General features: G+C 39.2%; 1 long non-coding RNA gene across 1 annotated transcript in view; it reads right to left on the bottom strand.

The window, feature by feature from the left end:
* The window catches only part of LOC131958553 (uncharacterized), a 39,982-nt gene extending 16,608 nt beyond the window's left edge, over positions 1-23,374 (bottom strand). The window contains exon 1 of the long non-coding RNA XR_009389251.1: positions 23,174-23,374. This is a non-coding gene — a long non-coding RNA (uncharacterized LOC131958553). The remainder of the gene's footprint in view (positions 1-23,173) is intronic.
* Positions 23,375-26,151: the final 2,777 nt, after the last annotated feature.

The raw sequence follows: 26,151 nt of genomic DNA, 5'->3' as shown, positions 1-26,151 counted from the left end.
ATATAAACTCTGAAATATCTAGAATAACATGAATGCCTGTATATAAACATATAGTCAGGTAGACAAATAGACTGACTTATAGAAAAACAACTATATAAACATTTAGACAGACATGTAGTCAGATACACAGATATATGCAGATACAATTAGACAGACATATTGTAAACAGTCATAGAGGTAGACATACATAAACCATACACAGTAAACAGAAGTACAAAGATTTTGACGTAGAGTCAAAATACCATACCCTATATGAGGCTGGATGACTAGGTAAAGTGTACAAACCGGCATTCAGATCAAATTTACTGTCACACAGAAAAAGCGAGTTCACGAAAATAATTAATTGCTCATTAGCTGAATCCTTCAAGACTGGCCTATCTGCAAAATAGCAAATGATCTTCTTGTGTATAGAGAGACTTTGAAGCGTACATATATATATATATATATATATATATATATATATATATATATATATATATATATATATATATATATATATATATATATATATATATATATATATATATATATATATATATATATATATATATATATATATATATATATATATATATATATATATGGATACAAAATAGTCATATATATAGAGAGAGATATATAGAGAGAAAGATAGCCATGTTAATGTACAGACATGAAGATGTAAAGACATCTTATGGACATAAAGTCCAACAGATATACTGGCGGCCCTACATGAAGACGGAGAAACAGACATACACTCATCTAGACAGATCAACATATGAAAAAACAGACGGGCATATTACGTTGTTCTTGTAACGAGCCAGCATTACAGATTTTCAGTGATATACAGCGGATCTTGTTTTATTCCAGAACGTATCGATGCCGTAAAAATTCCTAGAGCTACTGACCGCCCCCCCCCCACACCCCAACACCCTGCTCCCACTGGCTCCCCTCGTGTCACCCGGGTCACGGGCTTATCAGGAGCGGGTTAAAAAAACCCAACAAGTTGATTTCTTCTTTCGAAAGCATCGTTTTCCCTCCCAAACAAAAAAAAAGGAAAAACAATTGTTTTTCAGAAAACATTTCCAATGTGATTTATAAATTGAAAAAAAAATTCTTCGTCCGCGATCATTTGATGCCAACAACACAGTTTATTCATATCATATTGCAAGTGCTCTGGTGGGGATGATTGGCAATAAATATCCATATCTATGTTGCATTTATACACGTCTGTTGGAGTTTTATTTTATTAGACGTGTCGGGAAGAAAAAAATAAACACCCGGGCATACAATATGTTCAGAAAATTTGTTTTGGAAAATTCCCTGATCGAAATATATAAAATTTTGAAGAGACAAATGACGACGCATTTCCTGAAATATGGTTTTCTTTAAAATACATTGTTTTTTTAAAATGTTAACAAAATAACAAATTAAAAAAAAACAACCCCCCCCCCCCCCACACACACACCTCATGTATTAATTGTTTAAATTTGTCTCCTGCTGCCCGTATGTGCGTGTGTTTTCGTTTACTTAATTAGAGGGACATTAATATTGAACAATGAAAATCTCACTTCCTGTTTATTTTTTTCCCTGTTATATATTTTTTTCACTCAACACATGAAGCAACACTCAGAGAACACAATAACATCAAAACTTGGATTGGAAACCAAGACGAACAACAACAACAGCAACAACCGTGAAATGTAAAAGAAAATTGTGTTGAGTGAAGTTGTGCTAACGCGAGAGTCTCAAGTTCGAATCCGGGTTCAAATCAGTAGAACGTTCCTAAGTCCACCCAGCTCTGATGGGTACCTAACTTACGTTAGGGAAACAAAGACAGCTGTGCATAGCGCTGAACACATTATCCCTTCATATGCCGAGGTCAATGAATCAGATGAACTCTACTTCATCTGCCCCATGTGTCTTGGGCACGAACGGGATTAAGAAGAAGAAGAGAAGGTTGTGATTCACTCACATCAAGCCAACAGAACACGGGCTTAGCTGACTCCAGTCAGATTTGGAGTAGGTTTGACTGCAGAAACAAAGTAGGGACGATATGACAGAAAATTCCTATTATACAAATAGCCAAAAGGGGGCGCCTTATGTTACATATAATAATTAAATGGTGTTTTGGCAAATCCCTATAACAATATAAACAAAATGTTGGTGTTATTCACAAACCATATTGTCATAAACTTGAATTTTGAATTGTGATATTGGTCAGAGTATACCCAACGATAATCCCAATATCACAACCACGCTAGTTCAGGGACCAAAGACCAGTAACAAGATTTAAGACAACTCAAACTGCTTATAGCCCGAAAATATTGAATACGCTTTCCTCCAATTAATAAACACGAATATTGGTTGTTGTTTTTTTTTTCTTTAATAAACCGGGAGTGATCTCCCCTAAACTTTCTCGAATATTCTTATAAAAAACAACAGGGGATGGGAACTCGGGCTATAGACATGATTTTTAATCAATTTTAAATACTTAAAGTTTTAAAAATAGAATAAAATCTCGTAGACAAATGAATTGCACACCAAGTGAACGCTAAATAAAAGAGTGTTTAATAGTGCGCAATATTATTAGTACTTTAAAAATTTACATTAGTTTTTTGAGAAATCGGAAGTAGCGTAAATTACTACTTCCGGTCAATGGAAATTACTCAAAATTTAACAGAAGGTAGAGAATTAGATCTTTAACTTATGTGTGAAATTTCATTTATCTATGTGAAATAATACTCAAGTTATAGGCTTTTTAAAAATTCAAAGTAGAAAAAGTACCACTTCCGGTTCTCGGAAATCGCTCAAAAGTTGATACGGATCTACGATTTTGATAAACTACTTATATATGAAATTTCATCAACCTAGCTGTAACGGTACTCAAGTAATCGTGTTTACACACGGACAGACACACAGACACACACACACACAGACATACGGACAGAGTTGCAAAGCCCAGTTTTTCAGACTGGATTACGCACAAAACCTCTTAATTTTGATACATCTGGATTGATAATTTTTGCCCGATTAAAATAAGTCCTCTATACTTCGGATGTGATGAAGGACTGAGGTGTAATACGGTGAAAATTGTTAAAATTTCAAGTGATTTTTGTGCACGATTACAATACTTTCTCTATACTTCGTATATACGAGAAAGTAAAAAAAGCAAACATACTTTTTAATGCAACATATAATTAGTATTCGTGTTACATAAATGAATTAACAATTTAAAGCTAATATATGGTGCATTGCTGAATATCATAATAAAAACTATAATTATGTTAGATTCGGTTTCCAGTTGTGTTTTTTTTTAGAAAATAATTTCAACAAAAATCAAACACTATCAAAATTAAACAGAAATATTTTAAACGGAAAGATAATTATTTCTATGTAGGGACCTATATATAGGCCTAAATTTAAAAAAAAAATGTCTTTATTTATTACGTTTGTTTCTTTATGTTTTTTTTTATTTGATAAAGGAGACAGAGTTTCACATTTCAGGAATCCCATTTCAGCACTTAATGAGTTAATGCAAGACAACGTTTGGCTGTAGGATAGTAACCTGGTGAGATGATGTGGACGAATGCAGTCGTCCCACATAATTCTTCTGACAAGAGACGCCATTTTTTTTCTTAAACGCGGTCTGTTCTACACACTAAAAAAATTTCACTCCGAAAAAAAAAATGGGATACCCCCCCTCCCTTCTAAAAAAACCATCGACTCCAACTGTAACAGAAATGACAAAGCCACTTTTGAGAATCCAGTCTGCGCTCGACCCAAGCCGTGAATGTCAAACTACTTCACTTGAACTAAACCAAATAAGGTAAAACGAACCAAGAAAAGACAATCTCGCAGAATAAATCGTATTTAAGCCCCTTTGGTCATGAACTTCCAAGTGAGTCATACAAAACAACTTGGAGAAGATCTTTCGCGCGCTATCAGTCCTTTTTCAAGGGGAGTGAATTGGGTGGGACAAGGGGGAATAACCCGAGGTTATTGCTTTTGGTCTCGCCAGTGAACCCGTGTTATTATTTTTTTTCTCTTAAATTCTTTAATTACTCTGACCCCTGACCTTTTTTTTATACTAAAATTGTTTCACATCTTATTTATGTAAGCTATTTTTAATTTGTCGTAAATCAGCTTTTACATTATCAAAAGAAATATTTTACGTTAAACTGAATAAATACTAGCAAAAATTATAAAAATAAGCATTTTGGTTTTAATGCGTTGTGAATATTGTGATAATAATATGAAAAAATAGGCCTACATATGAATTATTTAAATTTAAATTTTAAAAAGTAGCATAACAAAGTGTTAAGACTAGAACACTCCAAGGGCAGAAGAAGAAGAGTTTGTTTCGTCTGGACTTTGCTCTATGACCTAACTCTTTTACTTTACTCTATGACTTTTCTCTATGCTTTATGACTTTGCTCTATGACTTTGCTCTCTGACTTTATGACTTTACTCTATGACTTTCCCCTATTACTTTGCTCTGTGACTTAATGACTTTATGACTTTACTCTATGAATTTCCTCTATGACTTCACACTATGACTTTTCCCTATGACTGCCAGTTTTACTTTACTTCCTTCGGGTGATGGGTGTGTGTGTGTGTGTGTGCTGAGGGGGGGGGGGGGGGGGCGGAGATACAAACAACTTAAGTGGCAAAGTCGACCTGATCTTCGAGGTATTGATCGTGTGCTGTGGTACAGGTTCCAGTTGTAAACTCTGTTGGGTGCAGACGTCAGCAAAGTTTTAAACTTAGAGGATTGCAGACGTGAACACAATTTTTAAACCTATTTGAGTGTAGACGTCAACTAAATTATAAAACTGTATTGAATCCAGACTTCAACAAATTTTCAAAAACAATTTTAAACGATCAGTGAGAACGTCTTATTTGAGTCTTTTTGGATCTTATAAGAAGACATCGCGAGTATTCTAGTTTAACCTTTAAAGATACCCATACTGTTAGGTAAAAAGTAATTTTACATAAAACCGACATTTTGGAAAAATTTTGAATTAAAAGTTACTTATATATCATATAGGACCTAATACAAATTTCATAGCCAAATAAGAAACATATTTATAAAAATACAAAACCTGATATCTTTTCTTTTTAATTTGAAAAATCAAAATAAAATGTATCATTAGTACGTTCGTTTTGAGAATATGAAAGAAATATTAACATCTAACACATCCATGATAACCCCGTCTCCCATAACAATAAGGGAAAATACAACTGAAAGAACACATCTCTTTCATGTTTATTGTATTTGTGATAAGGAGTGTATTATAAAGTATGGAGCTCTGATTTCCCATCAATAAAATTTAATCCTCATTGGCAGGCAACAGCTCACGTCATACAAGGCAAATAACTGCGCAGCCGCACTGGAGTCTTCTGTTCGGCGAGTGGCCAACACCAGTGTTTCTTCCAGACTTTTTTCTCCGGAGGGGGGGGGGGGGGCGGTAGACTTTCTAGGGGGGGGGCGGACACTGTTAAAAGTATATATTTTCTATATAAATTTCATTCCGTTCGGGGGTGGGGGGGGGGGGGGGGGGCGATAGACTTTTTTCGCCCCCCCCCCCCCCCCCGAAGAGATGCCTGGAAGAAACTCTGGCCAACACAGGAAAACATTTCTTTCGCAAAACTGGGGGATTCATGTTTTTGTTTTTTCCATGTTAAAGTCAAGTTTACTAGAGAAAAAAAAATTGTATCGGGCTGATGGGGGCTTGTCTAAATGTGTTAATAGGACTAGCGTATCAATATCTATACATCAGAAGTAGGAACTCTCCAACGGCGGGAAATATTTAGACCGGCTGTCTGGGCCAATCGCTTGAGAAGAAAAGAATATGCAAATCAGCGCCCGCAAGCTTTCGTCATAAATCTGATAGGAAATGAAACAGGTCTCCTGAGGCTCTGTAAAGGAGCGCGTATAGCGTCAGGTTTTTTGACAAGGGGAGGAAATCTGCGAAAGCAGACGTTACAAAAAAAAAGTGACGTAGGGGGTTGCGTTTTTATATCGCTGTGAAAAGAAAAATTGTGAAGGGAAAGTTTTGCTGGTGTGAGTTTTGGGAGATTATAAATGTTTATAAGGCGTTAAAAAAAAGAAGGAATTTGTTGTATAAATAGTAACGATAAATCGCAATAGTCTGAGTAAAGGGTGGGGCGGGGTGGGGGTTGGGTGGTAATTTGAATACTACTGTTAGTGATGATTTTTATTTTATTTTTTATTTTGGGATAAAATGGATAAACGAGGTCTCATAGTGCAAGCTTGAAAGTCCTTAGGGATAGGACATCAGATCATAGAAGATAGGAGAGACATAGCCACTACCAGTCAACCACCTAACATTGTTTGACACCAAAGTAATATAGGAACTGATTTTTTTTTATTTTTTTTTTGCGCTCCCTAAAATGCACCGTGTGGTAAGACGCCAGTTAGGAGTTAGGCTTTAAGTGTCAAGGCGAGGATTACAAAATAAGTAAGAACAAAAAGTTTATATAAATAGTACTTTCGTTCAATTAGACTTTAGGCGATTTTTTCCACCTCTTTTAGTAGGTAAAATTAAAGTGCGAAAAAAAAGGTAATATTTTAAAAATTAAATTTTGGCTATGCATAAACATGCAGGCTAACAACCAACATAATCTTAAATGTATTTTAACATATTCTTTGTCGTAGTTGGAGAGAGAAAAAAGTGGGAGACCTTATTTCGGAGCGACGAAAAAGATACCTTCACACAAAGCTTACTCTTTGACATAAATCCCAATCGAGGCGTCATCCTGGGCAATATCTATATTATACGCATCACATAGGGAAGTAAAGACAGTTATAACCTAGGTTGTCAGTCTGCTTTTAACCACTCAAGACTCAAGACACTTACCCATGCTGAGAGATAACTTGAATTTTATTTATAGCACTTTAATAGTAGGTACTTGTTGAGCTTGGCCCGGCGTGGCCTAAGCGGTAGAGCGCTTGTACAACGTCACTGAGTCCACCCAGCTCTAATGGGTACCTAACTCATGTTAGGGAAAGTAAAGGCGGCTGGGCAAAGTGTAACCACATCTCCCCTTCGGTTGCCGAGGTCAAGAAACATACGAACTCTACTTCATCTGCCCAATGGATCGCTTGTTTTAAAGAGGATTATTTTACATATTGAGCAGTAGTGCAAGGACTCACCTAATCCTTTAGGAATCCTTAATTCTTAACACATGTAACATGTCAGTAAGAGAACCACGCCAATATCCAACGAAGAATCCCGTGTATTCGGAGAGATTAAGGTAGCTTAGCATTGCCCTTTGAAACCAAAAATTATGTTAAATGTACTGGCGACAAAGGCAACAATGCATAATATCAAACAGGGTTTTCTTGTCGGTTTTAGCAAACTTAGTAATTCTAGTATTCTTGTGCCACATAGACATCAAATCGATATCACATCGACATCACGGCCAACTGACATAACGACACACTAACATCACGACACATCGACTATTCGACATCAACACACATCGACATCACGACACATCGACATCACAACACACCGACATCACAACACATATACTACACGACATTACGACACACTAACATCACGACTCATTGACTATTCGACATCAATACACATTTTAAAATTACATTGACGCGAGACACATCACGACACATCGATATCACGACACACCGACATCACGACACATCGACACCACGCCACACCGACACAAAGACATCATCACATATCACGACACGTCAACAGTAATAAGTTACCTAGCTTGGCAAGCAAAACAGTAAACCCGGAAAAAAATCTGGCATTCACTCTGTAGACAGCGAAAAGGCGTGACAAAATAAAGAGGTCGACATCTGCGGAGTTTTACGGTAATTTGATTGCTTTTTTATTCTTGGATCACGGTAAAAAATAAAAATGGCCATGGGTTGGGTAATGTAGTCTGTGACAATTTGAATCTTTGATCTATTAGAGATGGTCCAAATCAATCGAATATCAAACGGCGGATTCAGGGATAAAGGAAAACATCTTTGAACAAGCTATCAGTCAGCTTCTACATATCTTAGTCAGCCACTACCTGCCTCAGTCAGCCACTACCTGCCTCAGTCAGTTAGTCACTACCTGCTTCAGTCAACCACTACCTGCCTCAGTCAACCACTACCTGCCTCAGTCAGTCAACCACTACCTGCCTCAGTCAACCACTACCTGCATCAGTCAGTCAACCACTACCTGCCTCAGTCAACCACTACCTGCATCAGTCAGTCAACCACTACCTGCCTCAGTCAGTCAACAACTACCTGCTTCAGTCAACCACTACCTGCCTCAGCCACTACCTGCCTCAGTCAACCACTACCTGCCTCAGTCAGTCAACCACTACCTGCCTTAGTCAGTCAACCACTACCTGCATCAGTCAGTCAACAACTATCTGCCTCAGTCAACCACTACCTGCATCAGTCAGTCAACCACTACCTGCCTCAGTCAGTCAACCACTACCTGCATCAGTCAGTCAACCACTACCTGCATCAGTCAGTCAACCACTACCTGCCTCAGTCAACCACTACCTGCATCAGTCAGTCAACCACTACCTGCCTCAGCCAGTCAACCACTACCTGCATCAGTCAGTCAACCACTACCTGCCTCAGCCAGTCAACCACTACCTGCATCAGTCAGTCAACAACTACCTGCCTCAGTCAACCACTACCTGCATCAGTCAGTCAACCACTACCTGCCTCAGTCAGTCAACAAATACCTGCCTCAGTCAACCACTACCTGCCTCAGTCAGTCAACCACTACCTGCCTCAGTCAAACACTACCTGCATCAGTCAGTCAACCACTACCTGCCTCAGTCAACCACTACCTGCATCAGTCAGTCAACCACTACCTGCCTCAGTCAGTCAACCACTACCTGCCTCAGTCAGTCAACCACTACCTGCCTCAGTCAACCACTACCTGCCTCAGTCAACAACTACCTGCCTCAGTCAACCACTACCTGCATCAGTCAGTCAACCACTACCTGCCTCAGTCAGTCAACCACTACCTGCCTCAGTCAACCACTACCTGCCTCAGTCAACAACTACCTGCCTCAGTCAACCACTACCTGCATCAGTCAGTCAACAACTACCTGCCTCAGGCAGTCAACCACTACCTGCCTCAGTCAACCACTACCTGCATCAGTCAGTCAACCACTACCTGCCTCAGTCAGTCAACCACTACCTGCCTCAGTCAGTCAACAACTACCTGCCTCAGTCAACCACTACCTGCATCAGTCAGTCAACCACTACCTGCCTCAGTCAGTCAAACACTACCTGCCTCAGTCAGTCAACAAATACCTGCCTCAGTCAACCACTACCTGCCTTAGTTAGTCAACCACTACTTGCCTCAGTCAGTCAACCACTACCTGCCTCAGTCAACCACTACCTGCATCAGTCAGTGAACCACTACCTGCCTCAGTCAACCACTAACTGCATCAGTCAGTCAACCACTACCTGCCTCAGTCAGTCAACCACTACCTGCCTCAGTCAGTCAACCACTACCTGCCTCAGTCAACCACTACCTGCCTCAGTCAGTCAACCACTACCTGCCTCAGTCAGTCAACCACTACCTGCCTCAGTCAACCACTACCTGCCTCAGTCAACAACTACCTGCCTCAGTCAACCACTACCTGCATCAGTCAGTCAACCACTACCTGCCTCAGTCAGTCAACCACTACCTGCATCAGTCAGTCAACCACTACCTGCATCAGTCAGTCAACCACTACCTGCCTCAGTCAGTCAACCACTACCTGCCTCAGTCAGTCAACAACTACCTGCCTCAGTCAACCACTACCTGCATCAGTCAGTCAACCACTACCTGCCTCAGTCAGTCAACCACTACCTGCTTCAGTCAGTCAACCACTCAGAGTTTCTTCCATACATCTCCATACATCACTACCTGCCTCAGTCAGTCAACCACTACCTGCATCAGTCAGTCAACCACTACCTGCCTCAGTCAACCACTACCTGCCTCAGTCAACCACTACCTGCCTCAGTCAACCACTACCTGCCTCAGTCAGTCAACAACTACCTGCCTCAGGCAGTCAACCACTACCTGCCTCAGTCAACCACTACCTGCATCAGTCAGTCAACCACTACCTGCCTCAGTCAGTCAACCACTACCTGCCTCAGTCAGTCAACCACTACCTACCTCAGTCAGTCAACAAATACCTGCCTCAGTCAACCACTACCTGCCTCAGTCAGTCAACCACTACCGGCCTCAGTCAAACACTACCTGCATCAGTCAGTCAACCACTACCTGCCTCAGTCAACCACTACCTGCATCAGTCAGTCAACCACTACCTGCCTCAGTCAGTCAACCACTACCTGCCTCAGTCAGTCAACCACTACCTGCCTCAGTCAACCACTACCTGCCTCAGTCAACAACTACCTGCCTCAGTCAACCACTACCTGCATCAGTCAGTCAACCACTACCTGCCTCAGTCAGTCAACCACTACCTGCCTCAGTCAACCACTACCTGCCTCAGTCAACAACTACCTGCCTCAGTCAACCACTACCTGCATCAGTCAGTCAACAACTACCTGCCTCAGGCAGTCAACCACTACCTGCCTCAGTCAACCACTACCTGCATCAGTCAGTCAACCACTACCTGCCTCAGTCAGTCAACCACTACCTGCCTCAGTCAGTCAACAACTACCTGCCTCAGTCAACCACTACCTGCATCAGTCAGTCAACCACTACCTGCCTCAGTCAGTCAAACACTACCTGCCTCAGTCAGTCAACAAATACCTGCCTCAGTCAACCACTACCTGCCTTAGTTAGTCAACCACTACTTGCCTCAGTCAGTCAACCACTACCTGCCTCAGTCAACCACTACCTGCCTCAGTCAGTTAGTCACTACCTGCTTCAGTCAACCACTAACTGCATCAGTCAGTCAACCACTACCTGCCTCAGTCAGTCAACCACTACCTGCCTCAGTCAGTCAACCACTACCTGCATCAGTCAGTGAACCACTACCTGCCTCAGTCAACCACTAACTGCATCAGTCAGTCAACCACTACCTGCCTCAGTCAGTCAACCACTACCTGCCTCAGTCAGTCAACCACTACCTGCCTCAGTCAGTCAACCACTACCTGCCTCAGTCAACCACTACCTGCCTCAGTCAACAACTACCTGCCTCAGTCAACCACTACCTGCATCAGTCAGTCAACCACTACCTGCCTCAGTCAGTCAACCACTACCTGCATCAGTCAGTCAACCACTACCTGCATCAGTCAGTCAACCACTACCTGCCTCAGTCAGTCAACCACTACCTGCCTCAGTCAGTCAACCACTACCTGCCTCAGTCAGTCAACCACTACCTGCTTCAGTCAGTCAACCACTCAGAGTTTCTTCCATACATCTCCATACATCACTACCTGCCTCAGTCAGTCAACCACTACCTGCCTCAGTCAACCACTACCTGCCTCAGTCAACAACTACCTGCCTCAGTCAACCACTACCTGCATCAGTCAGTCAACCACTACCTGCCTCAGTCAGTCAACCACTACCTGCCTCAGTCAACCACTACCTGCCTCAGTCAACAACTACCTGCCTCAGTCAACCACTACCTGCATCAGTCAGTCAACAACTACCTGCCTCAGGCAGTCAACCACTACCTGCCTCAGTCAACCACTACCTGCATCAGTCAGTCAACCACTACCTGCCTCAGTCAGTCAACCACTACCTGCCTCAGTCAGTCAACAACTACCTGCCTCAGTCAACCACTACCTGCATCAGTCAGTCAACCACTACCTGCCTCAGTCAGTCAAACACTACCTGCCTCAGTCAGTCAACAAATACCTGCCTCAGTCAACCACTACCTGCCTTAGTTAGTCAACCACTACCTGCCTCAGTCAGTCAACCACTACCTGCCTCAGTCAAACACTACCTGCATCAGTCAGTCAACCACTACCTGCCTCAGTCAACCACTAACTGCATCAGTCAGTCAACCACTACCTGCCTCAGTCAGTCAACCACTACCTGCCTCAGTCAGTCAACCACTACCTGCCTCAGTCAGTCAACCACTACCTGCCTCAGTCAACCACTACCTGCCTCAGTCAACAACTACCTGCCTCAGTCAACCACTACCTGCATCAGTCAGTCAACCACTACCTGCCTCAGTCAGTCAACCACTACCTGCATCAGTCAGTCAACCACTACCTGCCTCAGTCAACAACTACCTGCCTCAGGCAGTCAACCACTACCTGCCTCAGTCAACCACTACCTGCATCAGTCAGTCAACCACTACCTGCCTCAGTCAGTCAACCACTACCTGCCTCAGTCAGTCAACAACTACCTGCCTCAGTCAACCACTACCTGCATCAGTCAGTCAACCACTACCTGCCTCAGTCAGTCAAACACTACCTGCCTCAGTCAGTCAACAAATACCTGCCTCAGTCAACCACTACCTGCCTTAGTTAGTCAACCACTACTTGCCTCAGTCAGTCAACCACTACCTGCCTCAGTCAACCACTACCTGCATCAGTCAGTGAACCACTACCTGCCTCAGTCAACCACTAACTGCATCAGTCAGTCAACCACTACCTGCCTCAGTCAGTCAACCACTACCTGCCTCAGTCAGTCAACCACTACCTGCCTCAGTCAACCACTACCTGCCTCAGTCAGTCAACCACTACCTGCCTCAGTCAGTCAACCACTACCTGCCTCAGTCAACCACTACCTGCCTCAGTCAACAACTACCTGCCTCAGTCAACCACTACCTGCATCAGTCAGTCAACCACTACCTGCCTCAGTCAGTCAACCACTACCTGCATCAGTCAGTCAACCACTACCTGCATCAGTCAGTCAACCACTACCTGCCTCAGTCAGTCAACCACTACCTGCCTCAGTCAGTCAACAACTACCTGCCTCAGTCAACCACTACCTGCATCAGTCAGTCAACCACTACCTGCCTCAGTCAGTCAACCACTACCTGCTTCAGTCAGTCAACCACTCAGTTTCTTCCATACATCTCCATACATCACTACCTGCCTCAGTCAGTCAACCACTACCTGCATCGGTCAGTCAACCACTACCTGCCTCAGTCAACCACTACCTGCCTCAGTCAACCACTACCTGCCTCAGTCAACCACTACCTGCCTCAGTCAACCACTACCTGCCTCAGCCAACAATTACCTTGGTCCGTGTAAAAATAATTCCCCCATAAAAATAACCATTGCTCCTCAACAAAATATTACCAACTCTAGTCCTAACCAGTCAACTGGACTTAAAACCCACCCCTCTGAACGTTTCAAAAAAACATTAAGATCTTTTTGAAATCAATAACTTTAAAGTGTATATAGTAAAACCATTAAAATAAACGCTGTGTTTTAGGAATCGTTCAATTCCTTTCCTCGTTAAAAAAAAGTATAGTAATACACCGTTTAAGTGTCTTTAAATCTCAAGATATGTTACATCAGCTTGTCGTCAAGACTAGTGTTCCAATACTGTACGGTTTTTTGTTATTGTTGTTTTCATAAATACTGTGAGCAAAATGTAGTTTCGATTATTTCCTTGAATACCTGGGTTTTTTAAAATTATGAACATCTTATTTATTCCTTTTATTTACCTCTTTCGCGCCTGTCGATGAGATAATTTTTTGTCTTGACCACTGCTTATGTATGAAGGATGTGGCCAGCACTATGCTCAACCGTCTTTACTTTCCTAACATGAGTCAGGTGCCCATCAGAACTGGGTGGACTTCGGGACGTTCAACAGACTAGGGTCCGAAATCCGAGCTCGATACTTTCGGGTTAGCAGTTAACCGCGTTTCCTCCCAACCACGCAGTCCCATATTATGTTCCCATAACGAACATCTTATTTACATTTATTGGTTAATTAAGCTTTTATAATTATAGGTTGCAACATTTTAGCAGCATTACATTTTGCCTTATAGAGCAATAAACTTAAAAGCTATTTTAAATTTCTTTGCCAAATGAAACCCTTAGGTCGAAATGTCATTCGCAATATATCGTTAACTTGGTTTCTTCACACTGACAACTAACATAATTTTCTGGGAATCCATTTATTCAAACAAATAAAGGGAAACGGTCTATTTTTATAAATCGGAAAAACCCCATTGCATCATGCACACCCCCGACGTGGCAAAATCTTTGTATTCCGTTCGCAGAAAACTTGACGTAATCAATGCGTCTTCGATTAAACATGCGACAAGTTTGCGCGTGCCGAAGGAAATTCCTTCAGATCGAGAAGTTTTAAGAATTTTGGCGCTAGAAAAAAGGAAAGATTAATCTCAACAAGGCGGGTGTTTTTATGCAATAACTCCAGCGGCGGTGAGATCACAGGGGAACATGGGCAGGCGGTGTGAGGGATTATGGTGTGGGGGAGGATCAGTGAGGGTGGAGTGGGGAACAATGCGGGGAAGGATTAATGATGGTATTATAGGGAACAGTGGAGCAAGGTCAGAGATGGTTTTGTTGGCAACTAGGGGGCGGGATCTGCCTGGGGATCGCAGGGAACAAGGGAAAAAATTAGAACATCACAGGGAACGAGACTGTAGGATTAGAACATCACAAGGAACAAGACTGTAGGATTATAACACCATAGGGAACAAGGGGTGGGATAAACTGAAACACAATAGAGAGCAAGGGGTATGATCAGCAAGAACACCAAATGTAGCAACGGGGAACTAGACCAGTGAAGGCATCGAGGGGAACAATGGGGGCAGGATTAATGATGGTATTATAGGGAGCAGTGGAACAAGGTCATATATGGTGATATTGGGAGCTAGGGGGCAGGATCATCCAGAGGATCCCAAGGAATCAAAGAATAGACACAGGACTTTACAGGGAAGAAGAGGTTTTCATTAGAAAATTACAGAGAACAGTGGGCGGGATACACTAAAACACAATAAAGAACAAGGGGCACGATCTGCAAGGACATCAAAGGAACAAGTAACAGATTTACGCCATTATAGGGAACAAGGGGCATAATCAGAACATCACAGGGAACAAGGGATTGAATAAGAGCATCACAGTGAACAAGGGGTTGAATCAGAACATCACAGGGAACAATGTGTGGAATTAGAACATCACAGGGAACAATGTGTGGAATCAGAACATCACAGGGAACAAGTAGTGGAATCATAACTCTCTAACAAACAAGGGGCAGAACCATAACATTATAGGGAACAAGGGGCAAAGCCAGAACATTATAGGGAACAAGGGGGTGGTATCAGAACATCACAGGGAACAATGTGTGGAATCAGTACATCGCAGGGAACAGGCGAAATTATAAACTATACCACAATAGGGAACGCGAATGTAAAATCAGCCAACACTACCGTGAACAAAGGTGAGAGATCAGAGCTATACAAGCATCACAAGGACAGGATAAGCTAAGGCATCATAGCTAATTAGGGCACATACCGGCAAGGTAAAATTAGAGAACAGCGACACCTAGTGAAGCGGCTACGATTGCGTAGCAAACAAGAACATATGCAGTGGAGCATTTATGACATCATAGAGAACTAAAAAGAGCAAATTTATGATTCGAGACAATATACCAAAGTGCACTAAGTTAATTAAATTTAAAAAAATTAAAGTAAAGTTCCCTTTTCAAACCTGACGGTCTATAGGGCAAGTGAAATAGAATTCACTTGTTCTGTGAACTCGGCATATGAAGAGATAGTGTAATTAAAATTAAGGACCAGTACTAATTATCTTAGGTGAATACAAAATACAAGTTTTAGGGAATTAATTGATTTCCTGTTATAACTAATTAAAGGTTGCGTTTCAAAAATAGACACGGGTATGATTATCTTAATTATATTTTCCCTTCTCTTAAAAGCCCCCTGCATTTGCACATTTTATTGTTTAAATTCTTCGAATATTAAATTTTCGAAATAACTTTTATAGCTTTAATTTTAAAATTAAGTTAGTTCAAGGTTTCTTAAAAAGGGGAATACAAAAATAATATTCTCCTTCCACACCAACAGTGTTGAAAGAGGAAAGACGTTCGAACATAGCTCAGTACAGATTTACGGTATTTGGGTTATATTTTTATGTTTTGGCTTTTAGATATTTTAAAATTTGTTTTTGTTTTGCGTTGATTGCGTATGTATGAACATGGCAGTTTTACATCTCGTTATACCAAAATTTTAAGGAATTCAGTTTTTGGACTACTCCGTTTTAGAGCGTTAATATATTTATATGTATAATATATATATATATATATATATATATATATATATATATATATATATATATATATATATATATATATATATATATATATATATACACATATATATATATATATATATATACATACATATATATATATATATATATATATATATATATATATATATATATATGTGTGTGTGTGTATATATATATATATATATATATATACACACATATATATATATATATATATACATATATATATATATATATATATATATATATATATATATATATATATACATATATATATATATATATATATATATATATATATATATATATATATATATATATATATATATATATATATATATATATATATATATATATATATATATAAACACATAATACCAGTTTGGGCAAACTTTCCCTAATCCCCCTCCTCCATCAATGCCACTTGTTAATGAAGCTTAATTAGTAATCTTTAATTGGAAATTCTGCTGATTGATGTGTTTCTAATGAAGCTTTTTTTTTTAGTTTTCCCCATTTTCTTTGGTCTCGGCGGATTTTGAAACGGAAGGTGGAATTAATGAATAATATTTTCCCCTTTTCCCCCATATTTTCCCCTATTGTCCCTTGAGTTATGTTTTGGGTTGCTAAGCTGACTCGGTGTGAGTCTTCATGCTTGACTGACGCGCGTCGTATTATGTCCTTGGAATGAATAACAAATCTAGAACATATTCATATTGTTTTATTATTTTACGGATTAGTTTTTGCTGGATTAACCACCCTACATTAAGACCTTGTTTTGTTGTATAATTATGTGTATTATTTTTTCCAGCAGTAAGACATCATAAGCTGAAATGTAGATACCATGGTGGGAGGTAGTAGCTGGGAAACTAAGTAGGGAATAGGGCTGGTAAGTAGGTCACCAACCAGTTCTACGGCTCAATAAAACTTGTATGAGCCATAGAACTAGCTGGTGACCTACTTACCAGCCCTATTGCTGTGAATGTACAGAGAAGGTGACAGCTTTTCTACCGAGCAGTTATTACAGTTATAATGAATGCCACCCCAGACCTGTGATGAAATATATGGTGAAACGTTCTGGGCGAATTACCCATCAGTGGACTGCAGAATAATTACAAAAACGAGATATGCGCCCTTTGATAAAACAAAAAAAAATGGCATTATGAGGTCTTTGCTTTTGCACGGGTCAACGTGAATTTAGGAAATAGCTGGCTGGCAAGTATTGTTCGTCAAGAGTAGTCTCAGCTCTATGGTCTCTGGCAAGACATAAGGATCAGGAAGCCGATTTTTTTTACAACAAAAAAGAAAGAATGTATGAAACATATTCAGTTGTTTTTTTTTTTAAATCTAGCTTTAACACAATATACCGAAGTTTCGAAATAATGTGTTCATCAGGAAAAACAACACAACCAAGCTGAAGAGATTTAAAAATAGCAATTAACACAGCATCATTTTTTTTTAAAGTGGGACGGAGAGCTAGACTGCTAACCCGTAAGTCTCGAGTTCGAACCCGGGCTCAAGCCAGTAGACCTTCCCCGAGTCCACCCAGCTCTAATGGAAAACTTACTCACGTTAGGGAAAATAAAGGCGGCTGGGCATAGTGCTGACCACACTATCTCTTCATATGCCTAGGTCACAGAAACAGGTAAACTCTACTTCCCTTGGCCTATAGACTGTCAGGTTTGGAAGGGGGGGGGGGCTTATGTTTTAAAATACAAATATGGATTCGATAGAATAATGAGAAAGAAAAGAGAGAAAATAAACAGCGCAATCCTAATCTTAATTGCGGTAATTAACGTGACGCCACCGCGCACGGCATGTGAATGCAGTTAAACGCTGAACTGCAGAATTATATGTCCCGAGAGTATTATATAACAATTTTTGTTTTGTTTTGCCGAGCGCTCGGTGCCAGGCACCAGCAAGCAGACGACAGAAGAATAGCAGACGGTGAATCAAAGATTACGAACGTCATGGATGTCCATAAATAATCCTCTCCCTCACATATGAGATCCTCTGCCCCCCTCCCCCCCCCCACACACACATGAGGACGGGCTATACGGGTCTTGCTGAGCTGACTCTTGGAGTCTGATGCTTGCGTGTCTGACTTCACGCATCACTGGGTACGTCTATCCCAATCTATCGATTCCCTAGCATCTGCTATCTAGGTTTTAATATTTTTTTAAACATAAAATTGGTTCTATAAAATTAATATTTTCAATAACATATTGCTAGTCTTGATAAGACTATCTATCACAATGTATTACCTCTATAGTCTATAGGGAGATCTAAAGGGTGATTTGGAAAGGGGAGGGGATGTTAACCCACTCAAATTTTTGGCAACTATTTGTTATTATATTGGTGTATACAATTGCTAAAAAATGTAAATCCTTTTTAAAATGTAGACCTATATTTGAAATAAATTACCAATGCTCTGTCTTATTTAAATACATTGTATCTTTTTTTTTTCAAGGTTTAGCGATGATCTATTGATTTCCCAAACGCTAATTCGATATAAATATCCCAAATTTGTGTTTATTTTTTAAATGTATGTTTAGGCTGTATACAATTTATGTTTTACACCATAACCTAGCTCATTGTTGATAGTCTTCTTCTTGTTCTTTTATGACTTGCGTACTTATTTAACCCTCTCTACCTTATGGAGCCTAGAGCCTCAACCATAAATTTACTTCTTTTGTCCGCCCTTACTTCTGCTCTTCTGTGTTATTGTATGCCTTGGCGCAGGGGTCTCCAAACTTTTCAGTCCGAGGGCCGCATTAACTATCAAATTTCTGTTCGGGGGCCAATTTCTTCCAGGCATGTTTTTGATTTTTCTAGGCAAAGTTCCTCATCATCACCAACAAACGGTTTTCCCGTGGACAAAAAGATCTCCGCGGGGCGGATGAGAGGACTTCGCGGGCCGCATCCGGCCCGCGGGCCGTAGTTTGGAGACCCCTGCCTTAACGTAAAGTAATTGTAACTTTTATTTCCTCACTTCACTCATATCTGAGGTGCAGTGGTGGATGAAGGGAAAGATTGTTTGGACTGCAGACGGGGGGTGGGGGGGGGGGCACTTGGGGGGGGGGGGGGGCTTCCTAAATTTTGTGTTTTGGCGACACATTTTTAATCTGCTGTAATGAGATTAAACAGAGTTAATTATGATACTTGTACCTTCAAGGGCCCCGGATTGGTTTCATTAAGGGTCCTCGCTCAAGCTTAATCCGCCCCCCCCCCCTACTGAGATGATATCCTTAATGACTGCAGATCAGGTTAGTGATGTAGAGATCGGTCGGCAAAAGCTGCGGGTATGTTGTTTCTATGCTTTACTTAGGGCTCAAAGTTTAGGAATGAGATGAGGCTATGAAAGTGTAGGTGGTTAAATAAAGTATCACACATCATATTAGAACATTTCTTGCTATGAAAGTGTAGGTGGTTAAATAAAGTATCACACATCAGATTAGAACATTTCTCACTATGAAAGTGTAGGTGGTTAAATAAAGTATCACACATCAGATTAGAACATTTCTTGCTATGAAAGTGTAGGTGGTTAAATAAAGTATCACACATCAGATTAGAACATTTCTCACTATGAAAGTGTAGGTGGTTAAATAAAGTATCACACATCAGATTAGAACATTTCTCACTATGAAAGTGTAGGTGGTTAAATAAAGTATCACACATCAGATTAGAACATTTCTTACTATGAAAGTGTAGGTGGTTAAATAAAGTATCACACATCAGATTAGAACATTTCTTGCTATGAAAGTGTAGGTGGTTAAATAAAGTATCACACATCAGATTAGAACATTTCTCACTATGAAAGTGTAGGTGGTTAAATAAAGTATCGCACATCAGATTAGAACATTTCTCACTATGAAAGTGTAAGTGGTTAAATAAAGTATCACACATCAGATTAGAACATTTCTTACTATGAAAGTGTAGGTGGTTAAATAAAGTATCACACATCAGATTAGAACATTTCTTGCTATGAAAGTGTAGGTGGTTAAATAAAGTATCGCACATCAGATTAGAACATTTCTCACTATGAAAGTGTAAGTGGTTAAATAAAGTATCACACATCAGATTAGAACATTTCTTACTATGAAAGTGTAGGTGGTTAAATAAAGTATCACACATCAGATTAGAACATTTCTTGCTATGAAAGTGTAGGTGGTTAAATAAAGTATCGCACATCAGATTAGAACATTTCTCACTATGAAAGTGTAAGTGGTTAAATAAAGTATCACACATCAGATTAGAACATTTCTTACTATGAAAGTGTAGGTGGTTAAATAAAGTATCACACATCAGATTAGAACATTTCTTGCTATGAAAGTGTAGGTGGTTAAATAAAGTATCACACATCAGATTAGAACATTTCTCACTATGAAAGTGTAGGTGGTTAAATAAAGTATCGCACATCAGATTAGAACATTTCTCACTATGAAAGTGTAAGTGGTTAAATAAAGTATCACACATCAGATTAGAACATTTCTTACTATGAAAGTGTAGGTGGTTAAATAAAGTATCACACATCAGATTAGAACATTTCTCACTATGAAAGTGTAGGTGGTTAAATAAAGTATCGCACATCAGATTAGAACATTTCTCACTATGAAAGTGTAAGTGGTTAAATAAAGTATCACACATCAGATTAGAACATTTCTTACTATGAAAGTGTAGGTGGTTAAATAAAGTATCACACATCAGATTAGAACATTTCTCAATCACTTCTGAAGGTGCCTAATCGTGTGATGCACAACTGGGCACATTTCTGCTGCTGACAAAGGATTATCTGTTAAGGTTAATTACGTGGATTTTAAAACTAGTACACATTTCTTTTTATAAATAAAAGCTAATTTGATACCATAAAATACTTTTTAAAATTTTAAATGGATAAAAAACGTATTCCTTTTACCTTCTATATGTATTGCTTCGAATGATGTGGTTAAAGAAATGGTAACATTTCATTTATCACTAACATCGTCAACGTTTAATAGGTGACCTGCTTTTTTTAAAGTTAGCATTATATTTACTTTTCCGATTTATAAAACCCACATGTTTCATATTTTAAAGACTGGAAATGAATGTGTGATGTAATAGCTAACGAGCGGGGAGGGGGAGAGATTGGAAGGTGGGTTGTTGAGTAGAGAAGGTCTTTTATCTCTCGTCGAATTCTCAATTATTTAACAGTGAGGTTGAGTTCTGGAAATTTGTTTTAAGTTTTAAGTAAAGGACTTTTTTTTTTTTCTTTTTTTAAAAGTTGTATTTCAAATTTTTATTACCATTTTTTAATGCTCATACAATATTATTTTGCTCACAGTAACTAAAACTAGAATTTGTTGTGAAGAAACTAGTGATCTGCCATTTGAGGTTTCTTCTTCAGTAACTTGTACAGTATAAAGCCTCCAAATAATGACCCATATGTTGCTGCAACCCAGTTGAATCTCCCTCTCAATGTGTAGCTATTGAAATGCTTCTGCCATCCTTTAAGATTAAGTTCTGATTCAGGCACAAAGTCCCCAGCCATTTTGAAAATAAAATTCTATTTGTTGATCCTTGTGATGATAAGTTAAGCCAGGGGTCGGCAACCTTTTGAAGCGGAAGAGCCAAAAGTTACAATTTTCAAAATTTCCCTGGTTTTAAAGAGCCACTAACACTTTTTTATTCCAAATATTTTATTTTTTTATTAAGATTATTAGTATTTGTGCAAGGAGCTGGAGAGCCGCATCTTGATATCAAAAGAGCCGCATGCGGCTCGCGAGCCGCAGGTTGCCGACCCCTGAGTTAAGCGAATGCTGTTAAGTAAAGGACTTTATTTGAAAACATACGACGGTAGACTCATTTTATTAAACTCCATTAACTCTATAGTTTATTTCAAGTGCTAGACATTGTTTTAGGGCATGGTTTTATATTAGATTTATTTGTGAAACCAAATAATTGTGTTGCGCGTGCGCACAGAATATTGTCATTAGAGAGTGGCCCTTAGACAAAGTCTTTCTAAAAATCACACCGCTTCTTCTCCTCTTTTGCAAAAAGACTTTTATTTTAGTAAAAGAGCTTAATTTCCTCAGTTATTGCACAGCGTTATCGCCCATTAATTAATCGCGTTATTCGTGGAGAGTTATTGCCCATACACTAATATTGTTATTTGTGGCGAATTATTGCAGGTATACTGAAAATGCTGTACATTAAATAAATAAATGAATAATGCGAATAGATTTAGTGTTGAGATGTGCAAATGCTGATGCATTATAAATTTGATTTGCATCATATCTGTGTCTCATGTAAGACTAGTTGTATGTATGCCTGAGTTTGTTTTTTAGTATTTGACATAAAGGGGACGGCGTGGTCGGATGGTAAAGCTTACGACTGCTAACCCGAAAGTCTCGAGTTCGATTCTCGAGTTGTAAATATATTTCAATAAATTTAATTATTTTAAGAAGAAAACCTATTCAACAACTCTATGAACCATGATACACGCTGAAATGATGCTTACGCGTTCATTTCAGTTGAACGAAAGCTAACAATCACATCTATGACCTGACGGCCGATGCGACAGGTGAAGCAGAGTTTACGTGGCTGCGGTTTGTTAAAAGAATTGGGCGGGCACTAGAACCTAGAAAGTCTGTACTTCGGCTGATTTAGCATGAAAACAATCAATGGATGCGTTGTTATCGTTGTTATGATTGTTATGATTGTTATCATTGTTATCATCTAATCTCAATCTGGAAGTGAACATTCCAATTTGGATCATACATGATGTAAACATAGTAAAACAAAGCAAAACAAAACAACCATGCATATAATTAAATACACTATCCCTACATATGCCTAGGAAAATTTAACAGGTGAACTCTACTTTACCTTTTCGCACTGAACGTCGGGTTCGAAAACGTAAAAACAATCGCAGTATTTTTTTTGCAGCGCTTATAAATAATAAGATCTTTTAAGCAACTCCTTATCTAAATATAATAATTAACTTACCTTTTAATTTGAAGTCCAGTATTCGATTTGTTTACTGTCTTATACTATTTTTTATCTTAAGCCGTAATATGCTGTTTATTATTGGTATCAAACTCCACTTTTAAAATTGAACTAAAAAAATACCACCTCGAGCGTTCAATTCTTCGGTAACTCTTTTGTAGGAGAGTTGAGATTTGCTCCTCTTGTAGTGATCTCCGCTGACTGAGGTTGTGCTATTTGAACATACGGCCCACACGCAACCAATCAAATTATTGGGAGAACGTTCACCGTGTGACTGTATTCATGCGCACGCTAGCAGTCCCTCCACCACAACCTCCTTACGCCAAACTATTAAGTTTTTTTTTATAATTTAATCTAGTTCCCTATGGGTGGTGATGATTTTATTTTATTTTTATTTTCTTCAATCGTGGCTAACAGTGTTGAAACAAAATAGAGTCGTATACCTTTTAAAACATAAAATGCGCGGAACAAATAATTGGGACGATAAATTAATAAATCTGCTCTTGGTTATCACAGGCGAAGTTACTCAACTTTGACATCACCCACGCTATTTTTTTTAAAAAGTGCCACCTTCACTTCTTTTCCTAGCAACGCCACTGTGTACAACACTGTTAAAAGACGCAGTATTAAGTTAAAGAAAATCGAATACATCCTGGGGTGGACGGGCTGTGTCCAAGAGGCCCGGGAAATTTTAAAAAGGGCCCCAACCCGAGATTGAAACTTTTATATTTCATTTTTCTCCCATCGAAAATTTTCCCCGTTCGTGCCCAAGACACACGGGGAAGATGAAGTAGAGTTCATCTGTTTCAATGACCTCGACATACGAGTGGATAGTGTGATCAGCACTATGCCCAGTCGCCCTAGTTTCCCTAAGGCTAGTTAGGTACCCATCACAGCTGGGTGGACTCAAGATGATTTTTATGAGTGGGTTAAAATTTCGACAAGAGCAATAATTTTAAAAGCGAAAGTAGTTTGACTATTCCGGTACTTCGGTGAAAAGTCAAATGTTTTTTGTTTATGTTCGTCACCATCACACCAGCTTGAAGGAAATTAACGCGATTGGATTGAGAAAAATTGGCATGAAGAAAAGGAAATGATAGAAATGGAGATATACCATCGTTGAGGTTCAGCGGGATTTTATTCCAGTGGGGGGGGGGGGGAATGAGAAGAGGCAGCGGAATATGTTTTTCCCTGATACCCACTGTTTATACCGGCGGGCAAGTGCACAAGTTCACCCCATGAGTATATTTAATCTAAAACAATCTTTAACAGCCTCAAAGAAAATAACACTACCAGAGTTCATATTTTTATGAAGATCCTTTCCTGGTGTACTTCTAAATCTCTTTTGTATGACGTTAGCTGTGTACACCTTGATATACGCTTCTGAGCCTACACATAGTAATACAATACCCGGTCTGTTTATAAAATACAGTATTTATTCTACCCTTTTCCTCTTTTTCAAACCTCCATTCCTCACCCCTTAACCTGTATAAGAATATAACTGGTTTACATAGTTTCTCACTGATTAATTAAAACTCAAATTGCTCCAGGGATCAAGTGATTTAAAAGTAATTTCAGTTACGTGAAATTGTGAAATTATGGGGAAATGTAGACATTTGAAAGGTTTTTTTAATATGTAGATTACCCAGAACTCAGTTCTATAACTTGGCCAGTGCAATATATGTATATGCCTGAAGTAATAATCGCTAGACTCGGACAATCAACAACAGTACCAACAACTCCTGTAAGAGACCTGATGTTTCTTAAATTCTGGGGCTAGCATACATGGTTTTTAGTACTCCTACTATTTATACATCAGTTTTTATGTCATGTGTGTGGGGTGGATGGAGGGATCCTATATATACCACAGGAACCTGCGCGATGTGTGTGTGGGGGGGGGGGGGGGTCTATTCATATCTACACCTAATGGCATACAATTTTGACGAACAATATTTGTCTTTTTTATATCACCAGATCGGTCATATAAGGCTACACATTCATTAATACGATATACCTATGGTGGCAAAAAAAAGTGTAACATTAGGTCTACGAATCTAGACTATATACACTCTTTATATTTATACCACTGGGTATACATTTAGGGCTATAGACTCCTTATATATGTAACACGGACCTACAACTTTACCAATTTTAAAGCTAAAGACACTGGGTCTACATTTTGAGCTAGACTCATTATATATATATATATATATATATATATATATATATATATATATATATATATATATATATATACCACTGGACATAACTTTGGGTCAGTGAACTCTTTATTTCAGCACCAAATGACTTGACCCTTTAGTTCTGTTGGACCCAAATATGCTCAGTTGATGAACTACCATCTGCGGTACATAATTCTCTGGTTCGACCGTCTGATGTAGGGGAAATGTTGTGATAATTAGGGTGTGAGGGACGGATTTATCGTGTTAAGCTGGGTGGTTGAAGGACAAGGATTGTGTGTTTTATATGGTGGTTTTAGGGGAACGTTCGTGTGTTGTGATAAGGTGGTTTTAACGGGCAGAGCTAGGTGTTGTTATAAAGTGGTTGTAAGGAGCAGAGCTAAGTGTTATTGTACGGTGGCTTTAAAGGCATGGTTTTGTGTTGTTATAAGGTGCTTTTGGGGCACGGTTGTGTGTGTTTTTATATGATGGTTTATATATATGTATATATATGTATATATATATATATATATATATATATATATATATATATATATATATATATATATATATACTAGCCGCCCCGGCCAGGCCCTGCTCTGGCTTCTGTGAAAAACCTTTCTGTTAAAGACCATTACCTGTGTGTTTAGTAATCATCATAAACCCGGCACTGCCCACCCAAACCACAACCAACCAAAACCAAAACAACAAAACGCAAACATAACGCTAACACAATTACAAATACAAACGAAAACAAAAACCTAACAACAAACCCAACCACAACCACAAACACCAATACAA

This window comes from Physella acuta, unplaced genomic scaffold (genome assembly GCF_028476545.2).
Source record: "Physella acuta isolate Inbredline_101_S28 unplaced genomic scaffold, ASM2847654v3 ptg001333l, whole genome shotgun sequence".
Lineage (NCBI taxonomy): Eukaryota > Metazoa > Mollusca > Gastropoda > Physidae > Physella > Physella acuta.
This window is presented reverse-complemented; position numbering and strand designations above follow the sequence as displayed.